Consider the following 14,754-nt stretch of genomic DNA (forward strand, 5'->3'; position numbering starts at 1 on the left):
CCGCAACTGGACTCACCAGAAGTCATTGTCTTCATGCGCGCGTGCATGCAGCAGCGTCTCATCTCAGTCAAGGAGAATCAGGAAGTGCTGCCTAGGATACGGGGGTCATTTTGTAACCTCGCATGAGGCGAGACTGGTGTTACCAAGGTAACCCAGGACGCCAGTCGCCGAAACGGCCAGCGTCAACGTAGTTAGCGGGGAACACAGGGCTAACGAAGACTTTCGTGGTAGATGTAACCAAAATACAGTTGGCAACCTTACAAGGGTTATACATTATAACGCCCCAGTGCTACATTTCATGGGAAATGATGATGAACTAACATTATAATGAAAGTTAAATAAATTATTGCAAAAGAAAAAATGTAAATAATTAATTAAGCTAGCTGAGCGGACCTGCCCTTAACATGGTAGTCTAAGCGCAGCATTGTAAGCTCTCAAACGGTAAAAACCACAATATTCACACAGATACTGGACATTGATGAACTCATCTCGCAGAAGCCGTTTACAAACCAGATATTTACAAGCATGTGTCATTTTGGACATAGTACTGTGCGGACCTACCTAACAAGGTGGTCAAAACACAGATACTCCATACATTGAAGCAAAAATTATTATAGACACCACACATCAAATCGCAGTTATCCACCGCATGGGTCAAGGCCGACAACATTCACCAAAGTAATGCGTGAACCTACCACATGGTGGTTAAGACGCAAGATTTACAGAGTAGCCATTTGAGAGAAACTGCTTTACTACCACGAAAGTCTTCGTTAGCCCTGTGTTCCCCGCTAACTACGTTGACGCTGGCCGTTTCGGCGACTGGCGTCCTGGGTTACCTTGGTAACACCAGTCTCGCCTCATGCGAGGTTACAAAATGACCCCCGTATCCTAGGCAGCACTTCCTGATTCTCCTTGACTGAGATGAGACGCTGCTGCATGCACGCGCGCATGAAGACAATGACTTCTGGTGAGTCCAGTTGCGGCTTCTGTTTGTCCCGGTTTTTGCAGCGCCTTAAAATCCACGTGTTAGTGAAACGTTTTTCACTAAGTCCGCTTATTTAATTTCCACAGATTCATTGGTGGAATCTCGACTCGAGCACACCGCCGCCCTTTAAGAAAAATCCTCCGACCTCAATTGATTATTTGCTGTAAGGTTCTAATTCAGAGGTACGATTTAAGGGCAATATATATTTTGATGTACAATCGTCCATATTCTGGCGCATATTTACTGAATGCCACTCCCAAATGTGTTTGGCCCTTAGACTTTGCATTGTAATATCGGACCCGGAACACCACAGGCGCTGACTCGCATTTCAGCGTTACCAGGCCATCGCGGGTGAGTTATTAATTAAGTGTCTTAATTGCCTTGTGTGCTTAGACGCCTGTGTTACAGGCAACTGGAATCATTTTCTTAAGACGGGTATACTAATTGGGCTCCCCCATACCTCACAGATCGAATGCTGAACTATGATTGGTATGGACCTTACTTCATGTTAATGATATACGCACCTTGATCCTACCCAGCAACGCTTTGGAGGTAGGACTACCGGCCTAGTGTTTTTTCAAGTATTTGCAATGTTTTCTGACAACCTTGGGTGATTAGTACATTCAGTGATGGTCCCCTTTCCTCATTATTTGGCCCCCAGATACCGCTGATTTTTTAACGATCCACCACTCCGCCCGGCTTTGGCCAGAACTATGTGTTAACAGGAATTTTTATGACTCCTGAGCAGGTAACATGCTTTTCATACCTCCTTGTCAATCACTAACTCTCTGAGAAACGTTTTGTCTTTAATTTTGTCGCTTTTGATGTATCATATAGGGACTCCCCTCGGAGACCTTTTTTTAAAGTCTTTTCTATTTTCACCTTTAGGAACAGCCCTACACTCCTCCCCTTCCCTCACGTCCTGACGAAGACCCGCCTAGTAAGGATACACTGTCCTACAATCTAGGGTCGAAACGTAGACTTTTCTACTGTTTTGAACTCCCACGGAATGGTTTAATGTATACAGCCATATAGGAGATTCTATATAAAAAAGACACTAACAAAACAAAACATGATGTTGTTTTCTCACACGCTGTTGTAGACCCCACGCTTGGGGATCTGTGTATATTCTCTCTTGTGAATTTCCAAATATGGTCACATGTATTTGTAAATATGTTTCTTGAAATAGTGATGTCTAACTAGCAAGAAATGTTAATCTTTTCCCCTTGCACTTCCCTCTCCCTCTCTCCCCCCTTTCTGGGCTTATTATAATTGTGTTTAAGTTGTGTATTCATGCTGTGAGTAATGAGCTAATGAATGTTTAGCACCGGTGCTGTGAAAATTAAAACACGTTGCACCTTGACTCGACCTTTTGTGAAATATTTCCACGTATTTTACTTCGAATTGTGGAATTTGTTGTGTTGTGTCTGGGACCCCTTTCTTCCTATACCGAATAAATACCCAGGTCCCATTGACTATATGGGTTCAACCCCAATATTTACTAAATACTTCGTGCAGACGCTGGTCTGCGAGGTTTCTCCTTGTGTGATTCTTCTTATAATTTTTGTAATTTTTGTTAGTTTTTCTCAACCATTATGGTTGACAAGGAGGTCCTTTCCTATACCGATGATTACATTAAACAACTTCTCCTAGACCCTGCTAATAATTTTTTGTCACCAACCACACCTGTCTTGGACTTCTCTCTTAATGACAAAATAAACAACCTGGAACGTCTGGAAAAGAAGTTGGTTAGAACCAAACTCCATGGTCATTTTCTGGCCCAGTGTTTGCAATCGAACATTATCCCTGTAGGCCTACAGGTTAAGGTAGAACCAGCAATTTTTATAGACGTGCCCAAATTCCGTGAAGGCTTCAGTTTTGTCGCGAACAATTGTTCGCGACATTGGATGGTCTTAGGAATTGAAACTGCCAATGAGCAAATTGCCATCTTATCAAAGCAGATATCGGACCTCAAGGCCGAAATAAGTGGAGACGCTACCCTCACAAATTCAAAAGAAGCTTTGACTAAACTTGTGGCCACTCTACAAGACTTTGAAACTAATACGATAAAGAGGAAACTTGAGAAATTGGCACGTGATGTGAAATTGTATGATAAAAAAAGAACATATCCCTACCTCCAGGACGAATATTACAGGCAAGATAGCCAGGGAAGATTCACTAACCGCGGCCGCGGTTCCTTCAGAGGTAGACGCAATTACACCACTTTCTCTGATTCGTCGTATAGCTCGGGAGAAGATTCTGAACGGGCTGGCCCAAGTGGTACATACGGCTATCAAGACCCCTACGGACCTACATACCAACCCACACCTTTTTTAGGTCAGGCCGGATGGAGACCCCCACGTGGCAGATCAAACAACTGGAACAGAAGCAACAGCAGGGGCCAATCCAATGCTGGTCAGGAGTGGGACCCCGTGAGAGGGAGGGGTACGAAACAAGTGAGCTTCCCCCAGGAGGAACACGGGGAACGATCCACCCGCAGGAAGAACTACAGGTGGTAAAAAGGATTTCCCCCATTATCAATATCTCCAAATACACTCTACTTGATGACGAAATCAAGATACTCAGTCGAGGTCTATCATTTGTTCCAACCGCCAAGCCTGATACCTTCAACACCATAGTAGAACTTCACAGGTTCTTTCGTAAGGTACGACTGCGATATTTTTTCAAAGATAAACCCTCCTCTCAGCCTCTCTCGGCGACCCATTTTAGGCCACCTTCTACCTTTGTTCCTTCCACTCACGCTATGACTCAGCGTATCCTGGCCTTTGAGAGCCTCGTCCTACGGGATGTGAATAAAATCTTGGGAGAACACAAATTTGTCAAGTTCAACACCAGCAAAGCAGAGAAAGTGGCGCTCAGATCTCTCAAGGACAACACCGATGTGGTAGTTAAACCTGCCGACAAGGGTGGTGCAATTGTGGTACAGGACCTGGACAATTACACTAGTGAGATAATGAGACAATTAAATGATGGGGTGAGTTACAAACGATTGGATGGGGATCCATCCAGAGATCTAAAAGCCGAAATCCTGAGAGTGACCCAGGAAGGCCTCCAACAAGGTTTCTTGTCGGACCATGAATTTCAATACCTAAACCAAAAGAACCCACGCCTTCCCACCATCTACACACTGCCGAAGGTGCACAAGGACCTACATCATCCACCTGGTCGACCAATTGTATCGGGCTGCGGCTCCCTTCTGGAACCACTATGCAGGTACATTGACTTTTTTCTGAAGCCCCTAGCAGAAGCCACTACAACGTATCTGCGAGACACTACACAGGTCATTAATCTGATTGACGGACGTCCATATAACTCGCATGAAGAAATCTTGGTAACCTGCGACATCGTGTCACTGTACACCAGCATACCCCAAGATGAGGCCCTTCAAGCCATGACCATTGCACTTGACAAACGGGAGGCACCGGCTCGTGTCCCTACATCTTTTATCATCTTGCTATTAAAAATCGCAATGATGAGGAATTTCTTCATTTTTTGCAATTCATTCTACCTGCAGACCAAGGGCGTGGCGATGGGGGCGGCATTTGCTCCCGATTTGGCCATCATTTTCATGTCCATGTATGAAGAGATGTTCATACTGAATGATACCAATCCCTTCAGACCCAAAATAAACATGTGGATGAGGTACATAGATGATATCATTTGTATCTGGACTGGGAATGAACAAGAGATCATAACATTCCTCAATTGGTTAAATGGACGCACGGCGGACATTCAGTTCACGATTCAGTATGACAAGAAATCCATAGACTTCTTGGATCTTACCATCTTTGAGGAGAATGAGACTTTGCACACCACCCTCTTTAGAAAACCTGCGGAGAGGAACTCCTTGCTTCTGTATTCGAGCCACCATCCACGGGGACTACGCGATAACCTTCCCTTCGGGCAATTTTTAAGGATTCGCCGTAACTGCAGCAAAAAGGATGACTATGATGAGCAAGCTGCCATTCTGATGGAACGGTTGTCTGAACGTGGGTACCCGAGACGTCTGATAAAAAAAGCCAAAAAGAGAGCTTGGCATAACCCAAGGGACATTCTATTGCAACAGGGAGCTCAACGGGAAAACAATGTTGATCAACGCATCGTATGTGTAACCACTTTCTCGACAAAAAGCAATTCGATAAAGAAAACTGTAAACAAGTACTGGCATTTGATCGCCGAGGACCTAAATTGCAGCCACCCACCACTTCACGCCTTCAAGAAAGCGAAGAATGTTCGAGATCACGTGGTGTCCTCTTTCTTGAATACGGAAAAGGAACAATCCCTAACATCATTGTGGAATCTACCTCCCGTCGTGGGTCACTATCGCTGTGGATCCTGTAAAGCCTGCCCAGCTACAATCCAGACTAAAGTCTTCGTTCACGGACAACATCAAGTGACACTAAAGTCACACACCAACTGCAACTCATCCAACGTTATTTATTGCATAGTGTGCCCCTGTAATCTAATATACATTGGCCAGACCCAGCAACGTGCAAGAGTACGTTTCTTACAACACTGCAGCCGTGTTAGGTGCAAGGTTGAGGGAGCACCGTTGGTAGACCATTGCAAGAACCTTGCTCACCCCCCTGAAAGTCTTAAATGGACCATTTTGGAACAAGTTAGACTGGGCCCCAGGGGTGGGAACCTTGAGCCAATCCTGAACATCAGAGAGATAAAATGGATCAGGTTTTTTGATTCAGTACGGCTGGGGCTGAATGAATCAGAAAGCAGTTTCTCTCAAATGGCTACTCTGTAAATCTTGCGTCTTAACCACCATGTGGTAGGTTCACGCATTACTTTGGTGAATGTTGTCGGCCTTGACCCATGCGGTGGATAACTGCGATTTGATGTGTGGTGTCTATAATAATTTTTGCTTCAATGTATGGAGTATCTGTGTTTTGACCACCTTGTTAGGTAGGTCCGCACAGTACTATGTCCAAAATGACACATGCTTGTAAATATCTGGTTTGTAAACGGCTTCTGCGAGATGAGTTCATCAATGTCCAGTATCTGTGTGAATATTGTGGTTTTTACCGTTTGAGAGCTTACAATGCTGCGCTTAGACTACCATGTTAAGGGCAGGTCCGCTCAGCTAGCTTAATTAATTATTTACATTTTTTCTTTTGCAATAATTTATTTAACTTTCATTATAATGTTAGTTCATCATCATTTCCCATGAAATGTAGCACTGGGGCGTTATAATGTATAACCCTTGTAAGGTTGCCAACTGTATTTTGGTTACATCTACCACGAAAGTCTTCGTTAGCCCTGTGTTCCCCGCTAACTACGTTGACGCTGGCCGTTTCGGCGACTGGCGTCCTGGGTTACCTTGGTAACACCAGTCTCGCCTCATGCGAGGTTACAAAATGACCCCCGTATCCTAGGCAGCACTTCCTGATTCTCCTTGACTGAGATGAGACGCTGCTGCATGCACGCGCGCATGAAGACAATGACTTCTGGTGAGTCCAGTTGCGGCTTCTGTTTGTCCCGGTTTTTGCAGCGCCTTAAAATCCACGTGTTAGTGAAACGTTTTTCACTAAGTCCGCTTATTTAATTTCCACAGATTCATTGGTGGAATCTCGACTCGAGCACACCGCCGCCCTTTAAGAAAAATCCTCCGACCTCAATTGATTATTTGCTGTAAGGTTCTAATTCAGAGGTACGATTTAAGGGCAATATATATTTTGATGTACAATCGTCCATATTCTGGCGCATATTTACTGAATGCCACTCCCAAATGTGTTTGGCCCTTAGACTTTGCATTGTAATATCGGACCCGGAACACCACAGGCGCTGACTCGCATTTCAGCGTTACCAGGCCATCGCGGGTGAGTTATTAATTAAGTGTCTTAATTGCCTTGTGTGCTTAGACGCCTGTGTTACAGGCAACTGGAATCATTTTCTTAAGACGGGTATACTAATTGGGCTCCCCCATACCTCACAGATCGAATGCTGAACTATGATTGGTATGGACCTTACTTCATGTTAATGATATACGCACCTTGATCCTACCCAGCAACGCTTTGGAGGTAGGACTACCGGCCTAGTGTTTTTTCAAGTATTTGCAATGTTTTCTGACAACCTTGGGTGATTAGTACATTCAGTGATGGTCCCCTTTCCTCATTATTTGGCCCCCAGATACCGCTGATTTTTTAACGATCCACCACTCCGCCCGGCTTTGGCCAGAACTATGTGTTAACAGGAATTTTTATGACTCCTGAGCAGGTAACATGCTTTTCATACCTCCTTGTCAATCACTAACTCTCTGAGAAACGTTTTGTCTTTAATTTTGTCGCTTTTGATGTATCATATAGGGACTCCCCTCGGAGACCTTTTTTTAAAGTCTTTTCTATTTTCACCTTTAGGAACAGCCCTACACTCCTCCCCTTCCCTCACGTCCTGACGAAGACCCGCCTAGTAAGGATACACTGTCCTACAATCTAGGGTCGAAACGTAGACTTTTCTACTGTTTTGAACTCCCACGGAATGGTTTAATGTATACAGCCATATAGGAGATTCTATATAAAAAAGACACTAACAAAACAAAACATGATGTTGTTTTCTCACACGCTGTTGTAGACCCCACGCTTGGGGATCTGTGTATATTCTCTCTTGTAAATTTCCAAATATGGTCACATGTATTTGTAAATATGTTTCTTGAAATAGTGATGTCTAACTAGCAAGAAATGTTAATCTTTTCCCCTTGCACTTCCCTCTCCCTCTCTCCCCCCTTTCTGGGCTTATTATAATTGTGTTTAAGTTGTGTATTCATGCTGTGAGTAATGAGCTAATGAATGTTTAGCACCGGTGCTGTGAAAATTAAAACACGTTGCACCTTGACTCGACCTTTTGTGAAATATTTCCACGTATTTTACTTCGAATTGTGGAATTTGTTGTGTTGTGTCTGGGACCCCTTTCTTCCTATACCGAATAAATACCCAGGTCCCATTGACTATATGGGTTCAACCCCAATATTTACTAAATTAACAATCCTGGAGGCAGAGTGCTTGGTTTTATGTGAGATGGTGCTCTAGCATGAGCTGAGCCTGTCTGCAGCTTTCGGAACCATGTCCTTATAGCTGTTCTATGACATAGCCATACCATATACTCTTAAGTGCATTATAATCCTCGCGGTTATTGCTAACTTTGGTTTGGCTTTATCAAAACATGTCGTGTAAGGTGTCATATGCTTTGGAATACTACCCCCCGCCAGTTCTGGTGGTGAGGGTAGCATTCCACCCTTCTAGAGGGAGAAGACATGTAAGTTCCACTTTACCAGGTTAAAGTTAAACAGAGCCTCATCATCAGAAAATGGATGCTGCTGTAGTCTGACCTCCTGCTGCTGGAAGAAACTCCGGCAGGGAAGGCCTGGACAATAGGTTTCCTGCCTTGGGAGGTGCTAGCACCTCCCCAGACAGACTTTAGTGTATTGGGGCAGGGTGGGTTGAAAGAAATGAAACACTGCCTGGGGCACACAAGGTGCTCCACGCATAGCCCGGTTCAAACCAATTGCTGGGGCACTCCAGCCCCAGCTCTGGCGCGAAACTAGACAAAGGGAAAAGGATGTAACCACCCCCTTCCCAGGTTCCACCCACAGGAGGGACCTAGCAGGTAATCCAGCCCCTTAATTTGGTATAAAGATAGGAGCTGAGTCTAGAGACTTTAGATTTATCCTGTAAAGAAACTCTGAAACAAACTCTTGGACCTTCGACATTCCATTTCGACTGGAAGACTGAAGACATCTCCCTTGTGGTCAAGGAGTGATCACCCTGTGCAAACAGGCACCACCAGTAACTTGCCGGTTTGCTTTGTCGATGATCCAGCCGGATCCCGAAGACTTAGTGACACAGCCTCTGGACTTCCAGACTTCTCTGACTCCGACCCACATCCACTGCAAAGCTGAGACCCGTGGCGGACACGAGAGACGTGGGACCAGACACCCTGAAGTATCTGCTTTTTGCTAACTGTGTAGCTTCTGAGGTGTCCTCGAAGTTGTGCATTGGGGTTTAAGAAGCCCCAACCACGAGCAGTAAGTGCACCGAAGCCCAGACCTCCACACTCCACGAGTGCCGTGTGGGGCCTGTGCCTGCATTTCTCCTCAACGCATCTTCGCGGTTGCTAGCCCGTTGGCTAGTGGCCCTCCTGAAGACATCCTTTTGAAACAACACCACTTGCCTGATTGCTCTGGGCTTGCTCCTGCTTTCCTGTAAAGGGGAAGCTCCCCAGACCTTGCTGGTCTGAACAGAAGCCGATCTTCCCTTCATGCTTGGATTGCCTTTGCCAAGGCTTGTTGGGTCCAATCCGGATACCGACACCTTCAACAGCTAGATCCTTTGTGGGACAGTCTGTATCCAGCTCCTGGTTGTCGTCGACACCTCCTGGTCCACGTGGCTGCAGAGACAAGCTTCACATCCTCACCTGATTGCATCTCGACATCGCCTGGTTCCTTCCTGGTTCCTTCCTGGTCACTGGCTAGTGACCCAGACTCTGTACCCTCTGCTTTCAGGTTCTTCACTGCTCCGATCCACCCCTGGATCCATCCAGACATCTTCCTCCTGGTCGCCTGCAGCACTTTCTTGCAGCTCTCCATAGGATTGATCGACGAAACCCGACATGAAAGAACACCTATGTACCCGGCTTCCCTGGGTGAGGTAACTCGAGTACTCCGGTGTTCTCGTGGGTAACAACTATCCAAGTGTCCTAGTTTAACAGGGTTTTCCCATTGTCCACCCAGAAGTCTCAGAAATCAACTACTTTGTAACTTTTACGTTCCCATTGATTCTCTATAGTAACTCGCGTGTGTGTTTAGACTTCCAATCCTTTGGTTGATCAGCGTAGCCCCAGCGATTTACTAGGCCCTAGGCCTACTCACCTTTCCTGAAGTGGTTCATTATACCACTTCTTTAGTATATGGTTCGTGAGGCCCCTGGGGCAGAATTGTATTTGTGCAGCTTATAGTATGCTTATTGAGTAACTTGTGCTGTATCTTGAACTCTGACCTCATAAAGAGTGCAGAGGGGTTGTGTTAGTAATAAATACATATATATATTTGATATATACCTTGTGTGGTGTCCTTTCATTTGGTATTCAAGGGATTATAACTGGTAAAACAATTGGCTTCACATGGTCTCTGAAGTGTTAGCCTACGACTGCTTTGTCCATGCTACCACTAGGATAGCTGGACTATAAGGTTGACTTTACAACCATCACCATGAGGGTTGTTTGGACTGGTGCAAGGTGTTCACTAGAATAGTGAACATCATATACCAGGCCAACTTCTCAGTCTGGACACAGCTGGTGCATGCTGAGGGACTTAGTCCTGACCCACCCTAGTAGTCAGACTGTACTTGTCTTCCATCCCAGATGAGAGAAAGCAGTAGGAAATCGCCAAAGTGCATACTTGCACTTCCCAAAGACCAGTGCATTTGGTCTGCTGCTGGTCCTTGCAAGTTGTCGAAAGAGACCAAGTTCCAATGTCAGAGTAAACTCTAGAATTTCGTGGACCCGTGCAGTGGTCACTAAAGGACTCCCTCCAGCATCCTAGCAGTCACAAGCTTCACTGTTCTTAGTTCTAAACCACCACTTCAGGCCCTGTTTTGGTGCCGTGAACCAGAAATGGATACAGGACTTGCTTCTAAGCTGCAATCATTTAACAGGTAACTGTTTCTTCCGATCAGCTTGGGTCCCCATAATGGGGGCTCTGCCAGAGATGACCCCCAGAAGTAACTTTTAAGTTCATTCTGTGCTAAGTGCAAAGATCCATTGGGTACCACAGAGCTTCTGTATGATCAGATGACCTGCATCCCATGTGATTTTTTAACAATTTGTTTTTCTTAAGAAATTCATATGGATTGTGTTCTTTATGGTGCCTAAGTTAAGATACAAATATAAGCCATTTTTACAGATTATTATTGAGTCATGTTTTCTTCTTATTCACTGTTTTGGCACTTTGAAATGCCTAACTTGTGCTCCCTTGTCTGTCCCACAGCTGCCCAGGACTGAACTAAAGTTTTAGTAATGCAACTCAACAGTATTGTGAGATTATTGCATGGTCCGGTCTCACAACCGCACTACATAATAATTCACTTTCTTAGACTATCTATCTATTTATCTATTATTTATCAACAGGCTATCTATTGATCTGTCCTTCTGTCTTGCTATCTATCTAGCTGACTGTATATTTTTTGTAATATATTCTCTTTGATTTGCAACTCGTCCTCTGTATGTGTGCCTCTCTGTAGTTTTCTGTCAGTATGCTCCTATAGGGTTCCTTTTGGTGGTAAGTGTAAGGCTCTCATGAACCTAAGATGAGAACTACTCAGAATCCGGGAGATGCACAAAGATGCCCTCCTCTTGACATCCCCAACTCTGATACGAAAACTACAGCATGCTAAGGCGAACAAGCGAGGGAAAGGAATTAGGAAAGGAACAGCTGGGAATAGGAGACCTGTAGAAGAGAGAGAACACACTGTGTGATTATATATATTTATATATAAATATATATACCAACACGTTTGACTCCGTTGAATCAAAAAGGACAAGCACACAGGTCTCCGATTATCTTGATGTTTATTACAAACCCCTCACCCCCGACAGACGCGTTTCGCTTTTCTGCTTCGTCAGTGTCAGTTTGTGCAAACAACGGGTGGCCATTTTAACCCTCCTGTTGGCCCAAAGTTTTCAACAACATAGAAAACGGTATGCATGGTAACAAATGTCTATGTGGTGGCCATCTTTGAATGTATATTTTCCAATTTATTACAGTGGGTGAACAATGGCAATGAATAAAGTGCTCAAGTGCAATAATAAAAACTTGCGACAACAAACAAATTAATGAAGTACAGACAAGCTAAGAACCAATTTTAGAGAAAACGATGTGCTAGAATAAAATATCTAGCATTCTCTATACAATAAAAGTATGTATATTGTATGTGTTGCTTCCATTCGACACATGTATGCCACAATCGTGTCTCTAATTGTTCTACTTTGTTGTGTAGCCCTGTATGGGCAAATCCATCACATGAATATAAAACTCTATATCACAGACTGTCAGATTGTGGAGGAAAGATAAAATCTATACCAGTGTATTCAATAATCTCTTCTGACTCTCTGTGCCTAGATGTTACTAGTCAGCTCGCACATGGTCCCATGTGTAAGTTACAGTTGCAACTAAATTGAACAGGAGCTCGCACAGCTGAGGGTGATCAGGGTAGTGTCTTTTAGACAATGAGTGTGCAGCAGAGTAAACACTGTCAGCGCCGGCAGTGTGAAAACCAAGGTACTCATACAAAGCTCACTCAGTTGAGAGAGCACCTCTGCGCACAACAGTGGAGACCAAAAAGGTCTAGTTCTTTTTAAACAAAAATTTAAGAGCGTTGATTCAGTGTGAGGTATTCATCAGCTTTCACATTTTATTCATGATTTTGAAAGTGAGAATCAAGGTAGTAATCTAAACGAATATCATTCCAACAGTAAGTATGTTCCAAACACATAATCACGTATCCCGATGCATTTCGGGCCAAGCCCTTCTTCAGGGGAATACTCTATGAAAACAATCCAAATAAAAACGATTCAGTTTGGTGTAAAAAATGAGTTATGCTCAATTACATGCGTCGTGCACACTGTGAAAAAACGTGAAATATCATGCAACACGAACTTATACATCAAAAAGGTAGTGTGTCCAAGTGAATAAAGATAATAAGAATAATGCTTCGTAACGGTGCAAGCAGTCATGGCTTCAGACTATCGACACTGTTATATCACCCGGTGAGTAGAAACGGTTGTACCAAAACCTCGTGTAACCCGCTGCGGTAAAAAGTCGGAGAAGAACCAAAGTGCGTGATGGAAACTCAGGGTCAGTGAATGTTAAAAACACCGTGCTCTGAAATCGAAATAAACCAAAATAACATGCCGCCTAATATGTCCCAACTCAGGTACTTACTTCATGCAAACGTTGAACAAGCTCCGCCAAGAGCCGTCAAGTCGGTGAACTGTCAGGAAAGCCGATGTGAGCGCAAACAAAACCCAGAGGTGACCCGCGATTAAACCGAAAATGAACGAGGGACTAATCGCGGGTCACCTCTGAATCGTTTTTATTTGGATTGTTTTCATAGAGTATTCCCCTGAAGAAGGGCTTGGCCCGAAATGCATCGGGATACGTGATTATGTGTTTGGAACATACTTACTGTTGGAATGATATTCGTTTAGATTACTACCTTGATTCTCACTTTCAAAATCATGAATAAAATGTGAAAGCTGATGAATACCTCACACTGAATCAACGCTCTTAAATTTTTGTTTAAAAAGAACTAGACCTTTTTGGTCTCCACTGTTGTGCGCAGAGGTGCTCTCTCAACTGAGTGAGCTTTGTATAAGTTACAGTTGCACCCACATCTCCTCGTCATTGTTCAGCCCCCAAGGTGTCATGGTTTTTAAATCAATAATATAATTGGATTCTAGAGTCTGGAGTGCCTTAACTCTATCTCCTCCCCGTTCTTGACGATCTACTTGGTCTATACAGTAGAAACTGAGGAGGTCCCTATTGCTCTGGTGTAATTCTGAGAAGTGGCGAGCTACTGGATATGATTTGTCATTTTTTGTAATAGCTCGCATATGCTCCAGAATTTGCAATTTAGTAGGGTTGATCGTACTCCCTATATACCTTTTCTTACACGGGCATTCAAGGCAATAGATTGTATACTCTGAATTACAGTTTAGGAGCTTCCTAATTGTTCTCGGTGGAGTATCTTCCCCTGTTCTACCTGGGTAATTAGTGATTTTTTTTACTAAATTTACAGGCCTTACAGCGTAAGCAAGGGAAGTATACCTTAGCTTTTGGCAACCTTGTCGAATTTTAGTTTTGGAGAAAAATGACTGTGGACTAGGTGGTCCCCTAACGACCGGCAACGTCGATATGTAATCGGCGGTCTGTCTGGGAGATGTTTTTTAAGACATTGTCGGTAGTCAAAATGTGCCAATTTTTCTTAAACAAATGGACTACCTCCCCTGACTTGGTATTAAAGTTGGTAATCATTCTCGTTGGTTCTTCACTTTTAGATGTTGGTTTAACCACCAGGAGATCATTTCTGTCTACACTGAGACCTTTTCTGCTGCTTGCCTGAGTGTATTGTTCGAATATCCCCTATTATGGAATCTTTTACACGCTTCTATTCTGGCTAGTTGATAATCCCCATCAGACGAGCAGTTGCGCTTCAAGCGCAATAGCTCACCATATGGGACATTGTGTATCAGACTTTTGGGATGGTGGCTCGGAGCATGAAGCACGGCGTTTCCCGCCGTTGGCTTTCTGTAAAGTTTTGTTTGAAGGATGTTATTGTCTATGAAAACCTCTAGATCCAAGTACTAGACACTAGTGGCACTTATTGTACTGGTGAACCTGAGATTCCAGTCTTTGTTGTTCAGCGCGGCGATGTACTCCTCAGCCGGGGCACGATCACCGCGCCAAACAACAAAGAGGTCATCTATATACCTCGTCCACAGTAGTATTTTATCAGTCCAGTGGTCATTGGCCTCCCCCCAAGCCTCATGCCTCTCCCACCAGCCCAGGGACAAGTTTGCGTAGCTGGGGGAGAAGCACGAGCCCATAGAGGTGGCCCTCGTTTGTTTGTACAACTACCCCGCAAAAAGAAAAATATTATTGTACAGGCAAAACCTCATCATACTCAATTGCATCATATTATGCCTATGGTATTTCATTGGTTTCCTATCCAGGAACCATTTAGTTGCCA

The sequence above is a fragment of the Lissotriton helveticus genome, chromosome 3_1, assembly GCF_964261635.1.
Source record: "Lissotriton helveticus chromosome 3_1, aLisHel1.1, whole genome shotgun sequence".
Classification (NCBI taxonomy): Eukaryota; Metazoa; Chordata; class Amphibia; order Caudata; family Salamandridae; genus Lissotriton; species Lissotriton helveticus.